At 44.9% G+C, this 15,851-nt stretch overlaps 1 protein-coding gene and 1 long non-coding RNA gene across 3 annotated transcripts in view; one reads left to right on the forward strand and one right to left on the reverse strand.

The window, feature by feature from the left end:
- The window catches only part of LOC135395765 (cell adhesion molecule Dscam2-like), a 167,244-nt gene that overhangs the window by 88,534 nt on the left and 62,859 nt on the right, over positions 1-15,851 (reverse strand). The window lies entirely within an intron of this gene.
- On the forward strand, positions 8,307-13,183 carry LOC135395579 (uncharacterized). 2 transcript variants are annotated; one of them, XR_010423185.1, is made up of 6 exons: positions 8,307-11,059; positions 11,171-11,323; positions 11,748-11,806; positions 12,023-12,187; positions 12,620-12,737; positions 13,110-13,183. It is a non-coding gene; the product is annotated as an uncharacterized LOC135395579 (long non-coding RNA). The 2 variants fall into 2 exon arrangements; XR_010423186.1 differs by having other exon boundaries at positions 11,753-11,806.

Here is a 15,851-nt window from a genome sequence, read left to right on the forward strand (position 1 = left end):
ATCAAACGGCTTTCGACCAAACGACGTTCGATCAAATGTCCCGGAACCGTTTATCCTATAAAATGACAGTCGGATGTCATTTTGCATGAGCACGCATCATGATATGCTACAGCATATAAAAACAAGTGTACTCCACTACCGAGGCATTACGGCACGGGTTTCAAAGGACAGCCCTCGACAACATGTACTGTTGTCATCGTCAACAAAAGCCTGTCCATGCAGTTCCTTGCAATAAATGTCATGTGCATTAATTTCGCAGCCTGCTGTGGTCAGTTGCATGCGTCTCCTGGTTTCACATAGAAAGATGATGCGCGCCCAGTCGATTGACAGCGGTACGGTGCCACCAAAAGTTTAATGAAAGAAACCATCAAAAAAGTAGTCTTCTTTCGTCATTAGCCTGAATTACCAAACACACGCACAAAAACGGCCTGGGCGTCTCGTCAAAGTCCTTCTGTAACAACATGTGCGGCATCATGTTCAGTAAAAGGGGGAAAAGAACCAGTGTCTTCTGTCGGCATTATCTAAACATACGCACAAAAACGGCACAGGGATGGCATCTCATCAAATTCCTTTCGTAACAACACGTGTCGCATGACGCAGTGAAGACAAAAAGGGGGTATGAAACAGAGAAGAAGAAAAAAACGCAGAGGGAAACAGTCCATAATAGCGCATTGTCCTGCGAAACGACAAAGAATCAAAAACTGGGTATACCTCTCACCGGCCGTGTCCCGGTCCACAGCGCATCGCACACGAATCGCATGACATGCTCAATAAAAGGGAAAGCACACACACACACGCCAAAGAACGCCCTACTATCACCAAAACACGGGCGCAACGATTCCGCGGACGTCTTATCAAGATCACTCTAACAACGCGTGTTCCATACATTTAATAAAACAAACAAACGCGAGCATCGCTCAAGGACGCTGCAAACGCGCCATTCGAAGTCCGCGCCTAACAGGCATTGAATCACGCCATCATAAAACGTTCATTAAAAGCAAAAACAAACAAACAAACAAACAAACAAACAAACAAACAAACGCGGGCATCGCTCAAGGACGCCTATCATAAAACGTTTAAAAGCAGAAACAAGCCATTATAAAACATTCATTAAAAGCAAAAACAAAGAAACAAACGCGGGCATCGCTCAAGGGCGCCCATCATGAAACGTTTATTAAAAGCAAAAACAAGCGAACACAGGAGCCGTCAAAATCCGTCAATTCATTCCAGGAAAACGAAGAAGAAGAACAGAAAAAGAAAAAAAAAAGAGAGACAGAAATGGGATCATGACTCAGTACTTATCGCCGACCATTTTCGCGGTCCCAAGGAACGCGCGTCCCTAGGTTCACAAATCAAGCAGCGCCATCTCACGGGCCAACTCAGGGCCGTGGTGGATGGAACGACCCAGTGAATGTAGCATCGCCAAAAGCACATCCCCGTCTACGTTCGAACCTCTGCCCCCAGATGGCACTCAGCCGACGCCGCTCACACGTCCTCCCATTGGCGCGATCCGGGTGGGCGGGGCGCGCGAGGGAGAGGGAAAATCTGAGGCCAGCTCTCTAGAGAATTTTCGCACAAATTTTCTTAGGGAGCAGAGAAATATAGGAATTTCTACTTCGTGTTCAGATACCAGCATTTCTGCTCAAAAACCCATGACTGCAAAATTAAGCACTGCTTACTTCATCAAGATATCGAACACCCAACAAAATCAAACAAACAACCCCACTTCCACTAATAGAACACTATTCAGCTTTTACCAGGAGGCTTTCTTCTGCGTAAAAGTAGAGAAAACAAGAAAAGAGCAGCGAAAAATTACACGCACTTTTGTTCGCATAGCTATAAGAGAACAAAATAAAATAACGAGACACACGCTAATAAACTGAAACAAAGATACCCATTTCTGCTATCAGATAATTACTCCATAATGCTACATGCACAGTCGCGTTATCCCTGCGTAAAGAAAGCACAGAACCAGGGTACACATCCCGTAAGCGAGAAGGGAAAGTCACTTCTTCTCGGACAGCTTAATACGGTAAAGTCAGAATTCTTACCAAGAAAACTAGGCTTGAACACAGCTACGAGCGTGACAAACACATACTAACGAACAAACAAAACACTCCTATTCACTTCTACTGATAGAATTGGAGTGAACCACACGGTAAGAACCAAGCACACCGCTTCACGAAGGCATATCAAATGTCAGCTCTGTTGCTGTTAAAGTGATAAAACAGTGCGCTCACTCGGGGTAACGGATCGCGCAAGTCGGGCGTTCAAACTGCGAGCATGGGCCCGCGCGCGGCTCGCGTGCGGCGCGGTTCGGGCGCACTGTTTTATCACTTAAACAGCAACAGAGCTGACATTGTAGTACCCTCGCGATAAATAGTTTATTCCGGCGACAGCAGAACGTATTCAGAAAAGGCTTGGGGTTTGTAAGGTCAGCCCAAGGCGTGTTGATGGGAGCGCATTCCTCTGTTGGGTACGCAAGCTTGCAGTCAGCGATGCTGGAATGATTATTTGATTTGATTTGATTTGGAGTCATTATCGGCTCACCTATTTAGTGAAGACCTATGAACACGTGTTAAGTGGTTTGGTTTAAAAGTGATGAGAGCTACAGTGTATAGCGAATGATGTTCACATTTACCCGTTCTGCTCTATAGTATTGTTGCAAAATATATGGGTGCAAGGAAATAAAAGGGAAACGAAGTTAATTCACTCCTGTATAATGATCGGCACCGGCGCGGCAATGGAAGCACGGCACCGTTTTCTTCGTGGATGTATAGCGAACATGCATTCCTTTCTTTCTTTTTTTTTCGGTTCGCGCCGGCCGAGTGACGATATCCTATTACATCCGGGACGAAGACCTATTGTTTTGCGTTCGCATACATGTGCGTGCCTTCCCTTGACGATGGTAGGATAATTATTGATTTGAGGAATAATGTGGTTGTGAAAATAGAGTTTGTGTTTGTGAGTGTGAAAACGTGAGTGTGTCTATGTGTGCGCGCGCGCTTTTCTGAACCAGGGACCCCACTTGACAAGTAAGTGCCATGTGTTTGCCTTTTCGTGTGACACGAGTGATACATTTATGTACTATTGCGTGAAGTAGTGGTTTAAAAAATAATTGTTATCGCGTTTGCATTGTAATCTGTTGGATTGGACGAACGTTTTTAATGGAATTACCACGCGACTCTGGTGAGGTCCTTGTTTTGGGTGGGATATTTTAGGAGTTCTGCATGCAGATCCTGTTGCGCTGCATTTGATATGCCTTCGTGAAGCGGTGTGCTTGGTTCTTACCGTGTGGTTCACTCTATTCTATCAGTAGAAGGAAATTTATGTATCCCTGTCCTGTGCTTTCTTTAAGCAAGGTCATGCGACTGTGTATGTGGCATTATGCAATAATTATCTGAGAGCAGAAATGGGTGTCTTTGTCACAGTTTACTAGTGTGCGCTACGGTTTCTTGCAGTTACAGCTATTGGAGCACAAATGTGTGTTATTTTTCGCGGTTCTTTTCTCCTTTCACTGCTTTTACACAGAATGTAGATGAGGGGAAACAGTCAGCATCCGGGTAGAGCAGAAGAATGCCGCTCGGCAGAGGAGAGTTCATGAGAATTGAATTTGTTTGTTTTTTGTTATATGTTGTTGAGTGTCAGTATTCACTTTGCTTGATATGTTGATGGAGTAAGCTGTATGCCTTTATAGGTATTTGTGCAGAAATGCTGGTACCTGAGTGTGGAGTAGAAATTCCTATAAAGCACGTCTCGTTGTGCATTCCTAAGCTGATGTCTGTGTGTGCATGCTTTTTTCTTGATTTGTGACGTCATCATGGCATGTCTGAACTTGTTTAGCAGTATTGCAATTTTACCCACCGCTAATATCTTGTTGTCGTCTTGTGTTAGCTGCGTAGTGATGTGCGGTGACTCTGCTATTATTCCTCAGGTCTTAAGCCCTTTCCCTGCTCACTTAAAGGGACGGTCTCGTACCCCCTGCTCCTTTCATAAAGTGTACCATTCCATTGCCCTTTGTTGAAAATGGAATACTGCTAATTTACCCGACGAAACACGCCACAGTTATTAAATAACCGAATTAAATTGATAAAGATTGCAGAGCACGCCGCGATCTGTGTTGGCAACAATAAGAACGGCCACGTCGCCCTGCGGGTAAGTCCGTGATAGGATACAGAAATCGTCTGCTTTTGCGCGTGCTTGTGCATCGGCGTGAGCAGACGACTTTCAGAAGTTACTGGGCACCGCGGCAACTCTCGTACATTTTCTTTCAGTTCTCAGGTGAAAAACGCGCATTCTAAGTAGTGGCAAGCATGGTGGTTCAGAACAACAACAATGTTAACAATGTTAATTGTTAATTGTTAACTAACAATTAACCAACCAATTAACCAACATTGTTAATTAACAATGTTAATCCTCAGAAACAAGTTAAAAGTCGCAGAACAACCCCATCCACAATCACAAATCTGAAGTCGCTGGCCATCGGCGCACGTGGTCGCATTACAGCTCCGACCAAAAATATATTACGCGCGCTTCTATTACACTCCCCGTTGTACTCTGATCATGCTTCGAAATGAAGTGTCGCTGACGACGCACATGGAGAAGGAGAACGTGTTTATTTAAAAACCGTATTAAATACTCGCGGAAAGAAAACACGTGACTTAGCTTCCACGTATCCGATTGTGTGCCACATTATGGGAGACTCCACAGTCAATGCTCGGGCTACATTCTCCGCTCGCGGAGGTATATACCTGAGTGTCCCTTTTCGAGAGCAAAGGGGATTACTCAAACCAAGGTGCTTCTTCAAGCTACAATTACCATGACAACGACGACGCACCCGCAGGCCGACGTCATGCGTGACGTATGCATGAGAGAGGCGCAGCTTTCGTCGTCTGCCGTTACGGCACGTTTCGACAAATTCCTCGAAAACGACTTTGTTATTCCGAATAAAACTTTGACGGTTGTATGTGTACAGTACTCGTGAAACTAGTTTTGGCTAAGTTTCGGAATCGCCCCGGCTGTACGAGACCGTCCCTTTAAGGGAATTTGTGTATCCTTGTCCCGTGGTTTCTTTACGCGAGGGCAATGCGGCTGTGTATGTGGCATTATGCAAGAATTATCCGGTGGAAGAAATGGGTGTCTCTTTCTCTGTTTATTAGCGTGCGCTATGTAAGAATGAATTTCATTAAGAGTCGCACAAAGGAAATAATCTCGCGATTCAATAAATAATAGGAGTCTTTGTCTTTGCCGCTGCCTTCTTCAGACAGGATGCGATGACGTCGCGCAGTGTTTCAGGTGTCTGTAGCAATGCATTGACCGTTACTGAAAAAAAGTGTAGCAATAGAAAAAATGGAGGATGGTGTGCATTGTCCTGAAGGGATTTACGATGAGCACTGTTCTTCTAATAAGAGGAATGTGTGCGCTTAGAAATAGTTTGATGTTGGTTTTCTGCTTTGTTCAAGTGTTTCTCTTCGCCTTTTTCCTCCTTGTTGTCTGACAAACATGCGCTGACATGCCCTGACCTGTTCTGTCATGCTTTCCTTCTACATGTAGTTTTTTCTCTTTTTGACTAGGAACATGCTCGTCTTGTCGATAGTGCTGCCTTGAATGGGAGTAGAGCTGTTCTTAATAATTTTGCTATTCGTTTAGTTCAGAGAGTAGCCGCAAGGGGAACAGGTGTGTGGCTTTATTCAGGAGGAACAAAGCGTCATTATTCAGTTATCTGCCTGGCTCTCGGATGAGGTGGACATGTCTCGATTAGCTCATTGCATGTAGCGATTGATGGTGTTAGGATATGTTGTTCTTTTGCGAGTCTCATTTAGTAAGACTTTGGGAATGAAATGCTCAATTTCTACAATCACCGCTCATGTTTTCTGTTTCCTATGCAATCGTTATAGTAGAATAAAGCAAATAATCTTGGGATAGTGATTCAATAAATAACAGGTCCCCCGTCTAGAGCGTAGGCGTCCTTGAGCCACGCAGCTGCATGATGACATAATACTGTGACACTATTGTTTCAGGTGGACCTTGTCCAGAGGAGCATTAGTGGAAAAAAACAGTGTAGCCCTGAGATAATAGGCTGACGTCACGACCAATGAGCAAGGCCTGCAGGGGGCGCAAGGATTCACTTCTCTCTTGGACATTGGCGAGTGTGGACGCCTTAATTCTGTTCCTAGCAATTGTGTTGGCCGTTAGTGGAAAAGCGTAGCCTTGGTGCGATTCAGTTTACCTCTGACGGGGTACGGATGTACGGTTCATCACTGGTGAATGGTGTGTGCTTCCATGCACAGATGTACAATGAGGACTTTATGAATAAGTGGAGTGTGTGTGTGTGTTTGCCACTTTGTTTAAGTGTTTTTCTGTGTTTGCTTTCCTTTGTTGTCTAGCAGTCGTGCAATTTTTCCTCTCGTGACAGGGCTCCTGATGTGCCCAGGCCTGCATGCTTTCCTTTGTTGATGCTCTGTATTTTTTCTTTTTTGACAAGAAAGATTTTTGTTGATCATTCTTGTCGTGACGATGACGATAGTGCTTCCACACCCTTGATCTGGACGTGAGCAGCACTGCCAGGATTCTTAATAATTTTGCGATTAAATTAGTTGGTAAATTAGCCACAAGGTGGATAGACGTGTGACTTTATTCAGGAGGAAGAAAGCATCATTATTCAGTTCTCTGCCTGACACTTAGACGGAACGGACACATGGTTCTGCGCTCCTTGTTAACCATGCTCTGTGTTGATGTTTTGTGTACCTAGTCCACGTTATTAGCCACTGATGGTGTTAGGATATTTTGTTCTTTTGCGAGTCGCATTTACTGAGTCATTGGGATAAGAATGCTTGCTATGATCAGTTTTCATGCATGGTGCTCTTCTGCAATAGTTTCTTATGCAATCGTTATAGAAGAATTAAGGAAATAATCTTGGGATAGTGATTCAATAAATAATAGGTCCCCTGTCTACAGCGTACGCGTCCTTGACCCACGCAGGTGCATGATGACGTCATGCCATGGCTTCATTGCAGATTGACCTTGTCCAGTTGTTTCGACCGTGTGAAAAAAAAAGCGGTGAAGCCTTGGAACAATGGGATGACGTCACGACCAATGAGCAACGCAAGAAGAGGGCGCAAGGATTCACTTCTCTCTTAGCCTCTCGTAGGTGGCGCTAGGAGCGCGCAGAGGGCGCTACGAGCGTGCGCGCATGCGTAGCATCCGTAGAGTGGCGCCAGTGTCAGTCGGCCGCTGGCTCTCGTAGGGAGAAGATGTGCGGTCGGTCGCTCCGTCGTCCCAGCGCAGGGACAGTTTGTGCCTGGGTGCCGACAGAAACGGTAGCCGCGGGGGAAAAGGTGAGTGATTTGCCGATGATTGCGCGTTGTTTTACCGCGCTCGTGTTAAGCCTTTTCTCGCATGTTCGCTGTAACGAATATTCCCCGTAGGAGCATGTTTAGACTTGTTCAGCAGTGACCAAGCCTTTTGTTCGTGTTGTCACATGTTTAACGCTGTGTGACTAGTATTTTTGTGGTTCTTGTCTTGTGTTAGCCGTTGAATTCTGTAGGTGATGATGCTGTGCTTAGGCCTAGTCGATTGCCTTAAGCCTTTTGCGATGTTCATGCCCGTGCATGTCGGGCGCTCGTTGGTGTTGTCCAGGCATCCCCATCATTTTCTATCTTCTTCTGCCTTGGGAACGAGAGTAGCGCTGGCGTGATTCTTAATAATTTTGGTATCAAATTAGTTGAGAAAGTAACCGCTAGGGGGGCTGCTGATGCGTAACTTTATAGAAGAGAAAAAAGCATTATGAGTCAGTTCTGTGCCTGGCTGTCGGATGGAGCAGTCGCATTGTTCTGCGCTTCTGTTGTGGTGGGCTGATTTGTTGTGTAACTAATTCTTTTTATTGTTAGCTATTGAGGGTTAGCATATTTACTCTTGCTTTCCCAGCCTTCTCCTTGCATGTCCAGAGCTGTCCTAACCTGCCCAGACATGCCATGATGACGTCACAGGATGTCCAGAGCTTGTGGTCGCAGCTGAAGATGCTTTGCAACCTGCCTCTGTGCTCCGTCACCCAGCGATGGTGAGCGGCCGTTCCGGACCGCTTTCGTCATTGATCTTCCAGTAAACTCCTTCTCTCCACTCTATTTCTATCTTTTTATTTTATTTTCTACCTATTTCTTTATTTTTATCAGCTCAAGTAGCCGGCAACTCACACTGTGGTCTGGACACGAGTTAGATGCTCCCCAATTAGTATAATGACTCATTGAATGATCCTAATTGCTATGGGGAGTCCCAAATTGCTCTAATTGCTAATTAATGGCGTCCAGATGACTGTGTGAGTTTCCGGATACTTGAGCTGATCCAATACTACTCACCATTTCATTATGAGCATCTTCTTTCGCTGCTTGCAGTGTATCACACATTACCGCGCTTCGTACATTGCGGGAAGCGCTTGTGTGGCACGTAATCCTGTCTTTGCGGTCAGTCATCGAAATCCGACGGCTCCCGAACGTGTTCTTCGCGCTCCAAGTCATGACAGCATTCCAGTTCCGTTGTTGATAGACTGTTCGTTGGATAATAGTTGTGTCCAGAATCACTGACGCACGAATAAGCCCGGAAACATATTTCTACAAATTGTACTATCGATTGACATCACCAGAACACGGAACACAGGTGGACGTCGTACTATTCCGAAACTATGCTGAAACGGCCGAGACGCTGCACGCATATGCGCGCGACCAAAATGCGCTTTGAAAACATTGCCGACGGTGGTGGTGGTGCTGGTGGTGCTGGTGAAAGGGCTCGCCGGGCATTGTCGACGAATCGGAGCGCGCACAGCCTCCCGGCCAATGGACTTGAGACGAGGTGTCTAGGCGCAGTGGTATATAATTCCACAGCCAGAACGGCGGGTAGCTGAGGAGGACTGACGTTATTTAGCAATCGCCGAAAGAAAACAGGCAAAGCTGGCGGTGAGAGAGCTGACGAGGAACCCGAGGAGAGAAAGGGGAGGAGGATAGGCAAGGGGATACGGTCTGCGCATGCGCACTTCACCCATGCTTTTTCCCGCACTGTGTACGACTCTTGGGGGTCACGTGGTTTGGGAGCTGCCATGTACTCTGGATCATTGCCTCTATTGCAGGGTCCTGCAGTTGGTGCAAACTCCGATGGGCGCGCATTTGTCACACTAGACCTCTACCCGAAAAACGTCATCGTGACGTTGGTAGACAGACTGTGTTCCACGAACGGGCACTCGTTCGCTGCCTCGTATTGAAATAAATGTAGGACCGAAGGTAGCATCCCTTTCAGGGACCATCGTAATCCCCTAAAGACCGCGGCTTTCGGACGCGACCTTGTTCGCCCCCTAGCTTCGAGCATAGTTCAACTCTACGAAATTGGTGGCGCTGTCGAACACTATAACGTCATTTGTTTACAAACAGGGAGAGGTCTATTACACGCGTCTGGGGCCGTTTACATCCCATGGCCACGGCTTCCTGCTCGCGTACTTCTTCGTTTTTCCAGCTTCGTCTCTTGCAGCCAATACGCGTTGGGCCTCTGCTTTTGGCGTTCCGGTGCTGCATCAGGCGCGCCGAGTCTCCGTATCTGCGGATGGCGTACAACTCTCCGTGCCCGCACCATAGCGTCTGGTAAATACCTGCGCTCGCGCCTCGCGTTTCTTATTCTTTTTCATCTGATCCCCGAGTTGCCGCGCCGCTGGCGCCGAATAAAATGTCAGGAACCACGCAGCGGGCTTGACAAAAGTTCCCTCATACAGCTATCACCGTAAAAAGGTGGGGGAGTGCCACACTGTAAGAAATAGTCGTGAAAAATACGGGCATGTCGCCGCGAAAATAACGGGCGCGAACCCGTTGTTTCAAATCACACGCGTTTCCTGTTATTTCGTGGGGACGAGGAGTCTGGGCATGCGCACTAGATCTTCATGGCCTTCTCAGCAACCGGTACTCGTGTGAGGAACGCAAGTGTGCCCCGACTGTCAAACCCGTCAAAGTCAAAGCTGTGTCTGCCCTCGTGGGCTTTCGCAAGAAGATTTTGAAGGTATGTGAACTCTTATTATGCCCTTTATGCTGTCAGCTTTTTAGAATAAAGGGAAACATGCGCCGCCGTTGTGTTACCAAATACGTAGTGAATGGCGCCTTCTTCAACGGAACGTTGTCGCCTTCCGCTGTGTTCTCACTTGTCACACTGTCCATGTCGTAGCCATGCATGTTCTTCAAATTCCCCTCTCAAACCACTAAAATGAGCAATGTGTAACTTTCTGAAACTAGTGGAAGGGTGTGCGTTCACCCGCGTTAACATTTGAAATAGACCGGGGTTCACCAACGCCGGTTAACGAGATTGAACGCTCAACCGAGATCGAGGATCCTTTACACCTTTTTATTAATAAGGTTAACTCGGGACGCAAGATTCATTTTAGAAATGCTTGATAGTGCTGTCGAAAGAGAGTTGAGTCGCAATTCCAAGTCGAGGGACCCTTGATCTCGTTTAACCGACGTTGATCGAATGAGGCCATGTGTACGCCCGTCGGTCATATAATTTTTAAGTTCTTGCACTATTTATGAGGCCAATAACATGAAACAAACATGTGGATAAAACAGTAGCAGAAATGTGGTAAAAGTGTTGGCGAGACGTATATTTTCCCTTGTCCCGTATACGCGAGACTATCTTCGTTGTTAGCACCAAAAGCGTTCGACGACGTCTCCTGATATGAACGGGTATCAAGTTACTGCACCGCACTAATGGCACACCAGCAAGAAGAGCCCGCTTTGAATGGGAAGAATAACGATTGCGCGTCTCTGAGTTTAACGAAAATCTGGCGATGGGTTCGCGATAATGATGTGACACGTTTCATTAGCTGAGCGGTGTTTGCATGATGAAGTGATAGTGTAGCCGCACAATACTTTTTTGCTACACAGCTTTTACTCTGATGCAGACAACACCTGTTCCTTTTCAGGCATCTTCTTGTACACGCCCTTTTTTAATACTTTTGTGGCCTTATCCCTTTCTCTATTTTATTACCAAACAGGGTCTGGGCATCTACAGACAAGAAGCAAGCAGCAAACGAGTATGTACTCTGCTTTGAATGCAAACTACCTCAAGTATACCATTATGACTGTCAAAGGCACTTCCAAATACATTTATCTATACATAACATATCTGTGTCATGTACCCAAAGAGACTGGAATGGAAGCCGCAAACAAGAAAGTTGCTGCAGCCCATATAGAGCACCCGTGATGAAAATGGCTGCCCAGGACAACATATCTTTGTGTTGAAGCCAGTCTGCGCATATTTTAATGAAGACTATGAGGTCTGCACCTTGTTCCACACTGTAAGTTCTCATGCACCATCGTGATTCTGAGAGTCCTTCTGTGATAATATGATCATTGACATATTTCTTGGTGACACACATGAAAAAGAAAATATCAAATATCAATGTAGTATGATTGACATGTGAAGGTTGTGTCAGTGCAGGGTATATGAACTTTAATTCAAACAAGCAGTTCTAATGGCAGCAACTAGGCAATCACAGGCGATTTGCTTCATTGTCTCTGTTTCCTGTCTGTCAGTGATATAGCAAAGTGCAGGCAAAAATGTTGTAAGAAGTAACTAGTGCACAATGCTTTTTGATGCGTATGTTTTTTTATTATACATTTAGTTTCTGTTTGATGTTGCATATTTTCTTGTGTCTGATGACTATTATATGACTGTTCAATTGTTTTCATTACTGAGTGAGGTATTCAATCTTCCTTCAGCACAGAGCTGGGCCAACAGCTGTGGAGTGCGCAGCCCCAACACCACGCCTCTGCTATTGGTATGAGTGCTTCCGTTTCCTGGAAGCCGTCTTTGCCTGCTACTGGCACCTTGCAGTGGTCATTTCTTCTTCTTTATGTAAAACATACTTCTGTTTTGTGCAACTCAAAGACAGTATGCTGTCACAAAACAAAAGTCTGTGTTGCAGCTGCAACATGGGCTCTCAAAGCATCATTGCACCACTGCAATAGATTTATGGTACATCTCTCTCCCATAGCGTCATCACTGCTACACTTCTCAGGTATTGTTCTTCCCTTGGACAACGACAAAATGCTAACTGCAAGGAGCGTGGAGAAAGCATTGGCGCTTCAGCCGGGGTGTATTTCAACTACGATGTGCAGTACCTGCCACCAACGTTTCATATGTTAGAATTCATGCAATGGTATGCGTTCTCATGTATTACGCTCATCGTATCATAAATCGTTATCACGTAGTCGACAACTACTCTACTGTATTCATGCTTGTATTGTTCATAGTTACCGTGGGGTGACAATAAGCTTTACGGCCATGTGTTTCAAATGTTTCTTTCTTCTCTCTTTATATTCCTTGGTTTCACACATACTGAAAAACCTGCTGCTGCTCTAGGCAACGTGGCGTTATTGGGCAACTGGGTTATCATACATTCACTTGTGGACAGCTAGGTTTGCAAATTTTATTGTGACAGTTCCGGTTGCAGAAGAAAATTAGCAGCCTTATCTAATTCATGAACAGCTGGCCGACCTGCCCATGAAGCTGGGGAGGCAGTCCAGCACCTGACATGGTACAGCATGAAAAATTAGGATTGTTGAACAATGCCCTCCTGTTTATTTCACAGCTATTTTGGACACATCAGGCCTGAAAGAGGAACACAGCACCCCCAACAGTAAACAAGATTAAGTGGCATGCCGTTTCGCGTTCTATCACACCTCTGCAAACTGGGGTAAAGTTGAAAGGTAGGTAGCTCTTTCTTAGCCTGCAATTTCGTACTGATTATTTCTATTTGGTCTACATTTCCCAAAATTTCATACTCTTAACCATTTACCATTGTGTTTTTGAGTCCCTATTTGTGAGTCTTGATATTGTTCCTTGCATCTTCTTCAACATGTGTTAGTTAGAATAAGCTGAATACTACAGGGTAGGCACAACAGACATACTTCTGTGCTTTCACGTACTTTGTCTACGTACGTGCATTGTGCTTCTTCAAGTGCAGAGATTCAAACTGTGTGTGAGCACTTGAGTTTGTAGAGGACATACATAAATATGTATTGTCTCTTTTTATGCCTTACACACAATGTTCCTAATTTCATGTTTTGTTCTGATTTCAGGAGCCATTGCAAGCTACCGTTCTGCAGAAAGTTACTGCACTGTATACTTGAGTGAATATATTGTCTTATGTGTGTGTGGGTGTCCGATAATGATACAGGTCGACCACGATTTCATAAAATGATAGACAGTAATTTTTAATTTTCATAGGCTGGCGCGTGTTTCTATGTCCTATCATCATAACGGTGAACCATTAAACAACAACAACAACACGGTCTCATCTTTTAGATGGGGTGAGCACGTAATGTAGGAATACAGCGACATGTGAATTTAACGAGTTTGTGTCGTATATCTCAAAAACACTTTCCGGTCTTTTTCACGGTGTTCACAATTAATACAGCTGCCATGCATTTTCACGTTTTTTTCACGGAATATTTTTTGCAGTGCACATCTTCATTACGCGTACGTAACATATTGCGGAAGCCTTCTGCAATTTCTTCACTGCAATAAAGCCTTCTGACTTTTTAATTGCGTGTTAGCGCAGCGAATCAACTATGCCTATGAGCGGCATATAGACGTAGACAGATGGAGAGGGGGCAGCAGGAAGGAGTGGGGGACAGTATGCGTCCTGGGCCGACTTCAGGGGCAACTGTGCTGACATTCGTCTGGAAAAGCCCAGACAGCACAGCCGCAGTGCGGGGATTCGAACCCGTTTCACCTCCCAGTCTCGGCGTGGAAAGCGGTCACCCTAACCACTATCGGGACGGGACTGGTGCAAGATTGCTGAACGAGGTGGATTTTCGCGATGCCTTCCATCTTTTGTGTACTTCAGCTTAGGATACTAGCAGTGCCGGATTTACGGTGGTGGGGGCCCCGGGCCACTGTGCTGTGGGGGCTTCCTCGTGTATTCTATGTCTATCCAATGTGTTATTCGGGGTCGATATGCGTGGACGCAGGACAGATTCTTACCAAGTATGAACGTTATACTAGTGCGTGCAAGTAGCGTCTGATGTAGGTCCAGGGTATCGTCATGATACAGTGAGGAATACTGCGACACACTTGATTGAAAGCATTGCTGCGCGTTAGCTTGTTTCCCGACTGATTATGCGCTGAACTGAACTTGCATTTTTGTAAAACAACTTCAATATAATGCAGTCGTAGAGTTTCCTTGGTTTTGTGGCATATTGCGCTCACTTCATCTGCTTTCTCTTGGGCCCCGTTTAGGCTATCGCGGCCTCAATAGGGGTCCTGACACATGGTTTGGGAAACACTGAGGCATACTGTATATTGTTACATGTGCCATGTTGTAGTGTACTGAAGCCAGCTTCACTGTTGTATTGTTTCTTCGCATGGTTACTTCTTCAACGTTACTTGAATGAGGAATGCGGAGAATGAGGAAATGTATGCCTTGCATGTTCTGGATGTTCTCTAATTGCTGACCCCTGCTGTTGGGCTAAAAATCAGCAACTACACAAAAAGATTAACAAATGCAGAACAGGAGACAGAAACACGGACACAATGACATGGTTGAGATCATGATATGCTGTAATTTTTTTTCTGTGTCTCTGGTTCTACATCTTATGAACATGTGCCACATTGCCAGCACCCTTTCCCTCTAGCTACGAAGAGAGCCTCTCAGTAATAAAAATGCAGGTTGTCAAATGCACGTAAACGGTGCTTACATTTTTTTGGGTCTTCGCTCATCTAATGTTTATGGCAGAAAATGCTCCTCTAGTTCACATGCCATACTGAATATGGGTGTGCTCCACAGCCACAAACTGCATTTTAAATTAGCACTGCAGTATGTTTATCGGCACACATGAAATTACCCTTCATAAGTGCATCATGCAAGCTCATTGATTCTGATGCTAATTGCTCATAAAATAACATGGGGTGGGGTGAAAGACACTGGAATCACATGTTGCGTCACTAGCAGTGCCGTACTCACTCAGCAGTGACATCACAAGCAGTGATTTTTCACTGAAGCCTGCAACTCAACGATGTAATTCACATCTTGATTGCAGAAAAAGTAAGCACATGTTTGTTATTACTTGTTATACAGTTGAAACTTGTTAATGTGATGACGGTCATTCTCCTTCATTTTGGCAATGAAACCATTTTAGGATACAAAAACACCTGTCAAGGTGTAAGCTATGAAAAGTAGTAAATTGAGTGAGGCATTTTAGATTGCCTTTTTTTCCTTTATATTTTCAATGCTGACATACATCAGCTTGCGTAACTGTCAACCTGGGCTATTCCAGCCAAAACGAGCCAGAGATGTAGCTTGACTCTCTTAAATATCACTGAAAAAAATTGTGCGCATTTTTTAGACGAAACATATATAGAATGTACATCATCATTTTGTTTTCTTGAACAATGGGGGCACATTAAACTGTGCCGAAATATGAAGTTGTCCCTTACGAGCTTCCTTCTGACATCTACATATGCATCATTTGTGCGCTTTCCTTGCCTGGTGTTAGAGGGGAAGCACGGGTCTGCCATCCCAAAGGGTATGTAGAACGAGAATAAATCTGGTAACGTGGTGAGAACTCAAGAACGGAGCACATTTGGGGTCAAGTTTACAATAAATTTCTGACAAATTAGCATTCTTGAAGGAGCCCCAGATTATTTATGCTTGTAACTGATTGCTTGTGATTAGCTTCACATAAAAATATCAAGCTGATCTATATTCATTGTTTAACCAAGTGTTTGAGAATATCAAGCACTTGCAAAAAAATTTTTTTTTCACATAGTATGTTCACATATAGGTCGTCTACAAGAAATCTTCCCTTATTTGTATAACT

Source organism: Ornithodoros turicata, chromosome 5, assembly GCF_037126465.1.
Source record: "Ornithodoros turicata isolate Travis chromosome 5, ASM3712646v1, whole genome shotgun sequence".
Lineage (NCBI taxonomy): Eukaryota > Metazoa > Arthropoda > Arachnida > Ixodida > Argasidae > Ornithodoros > Ornithodoros turicata.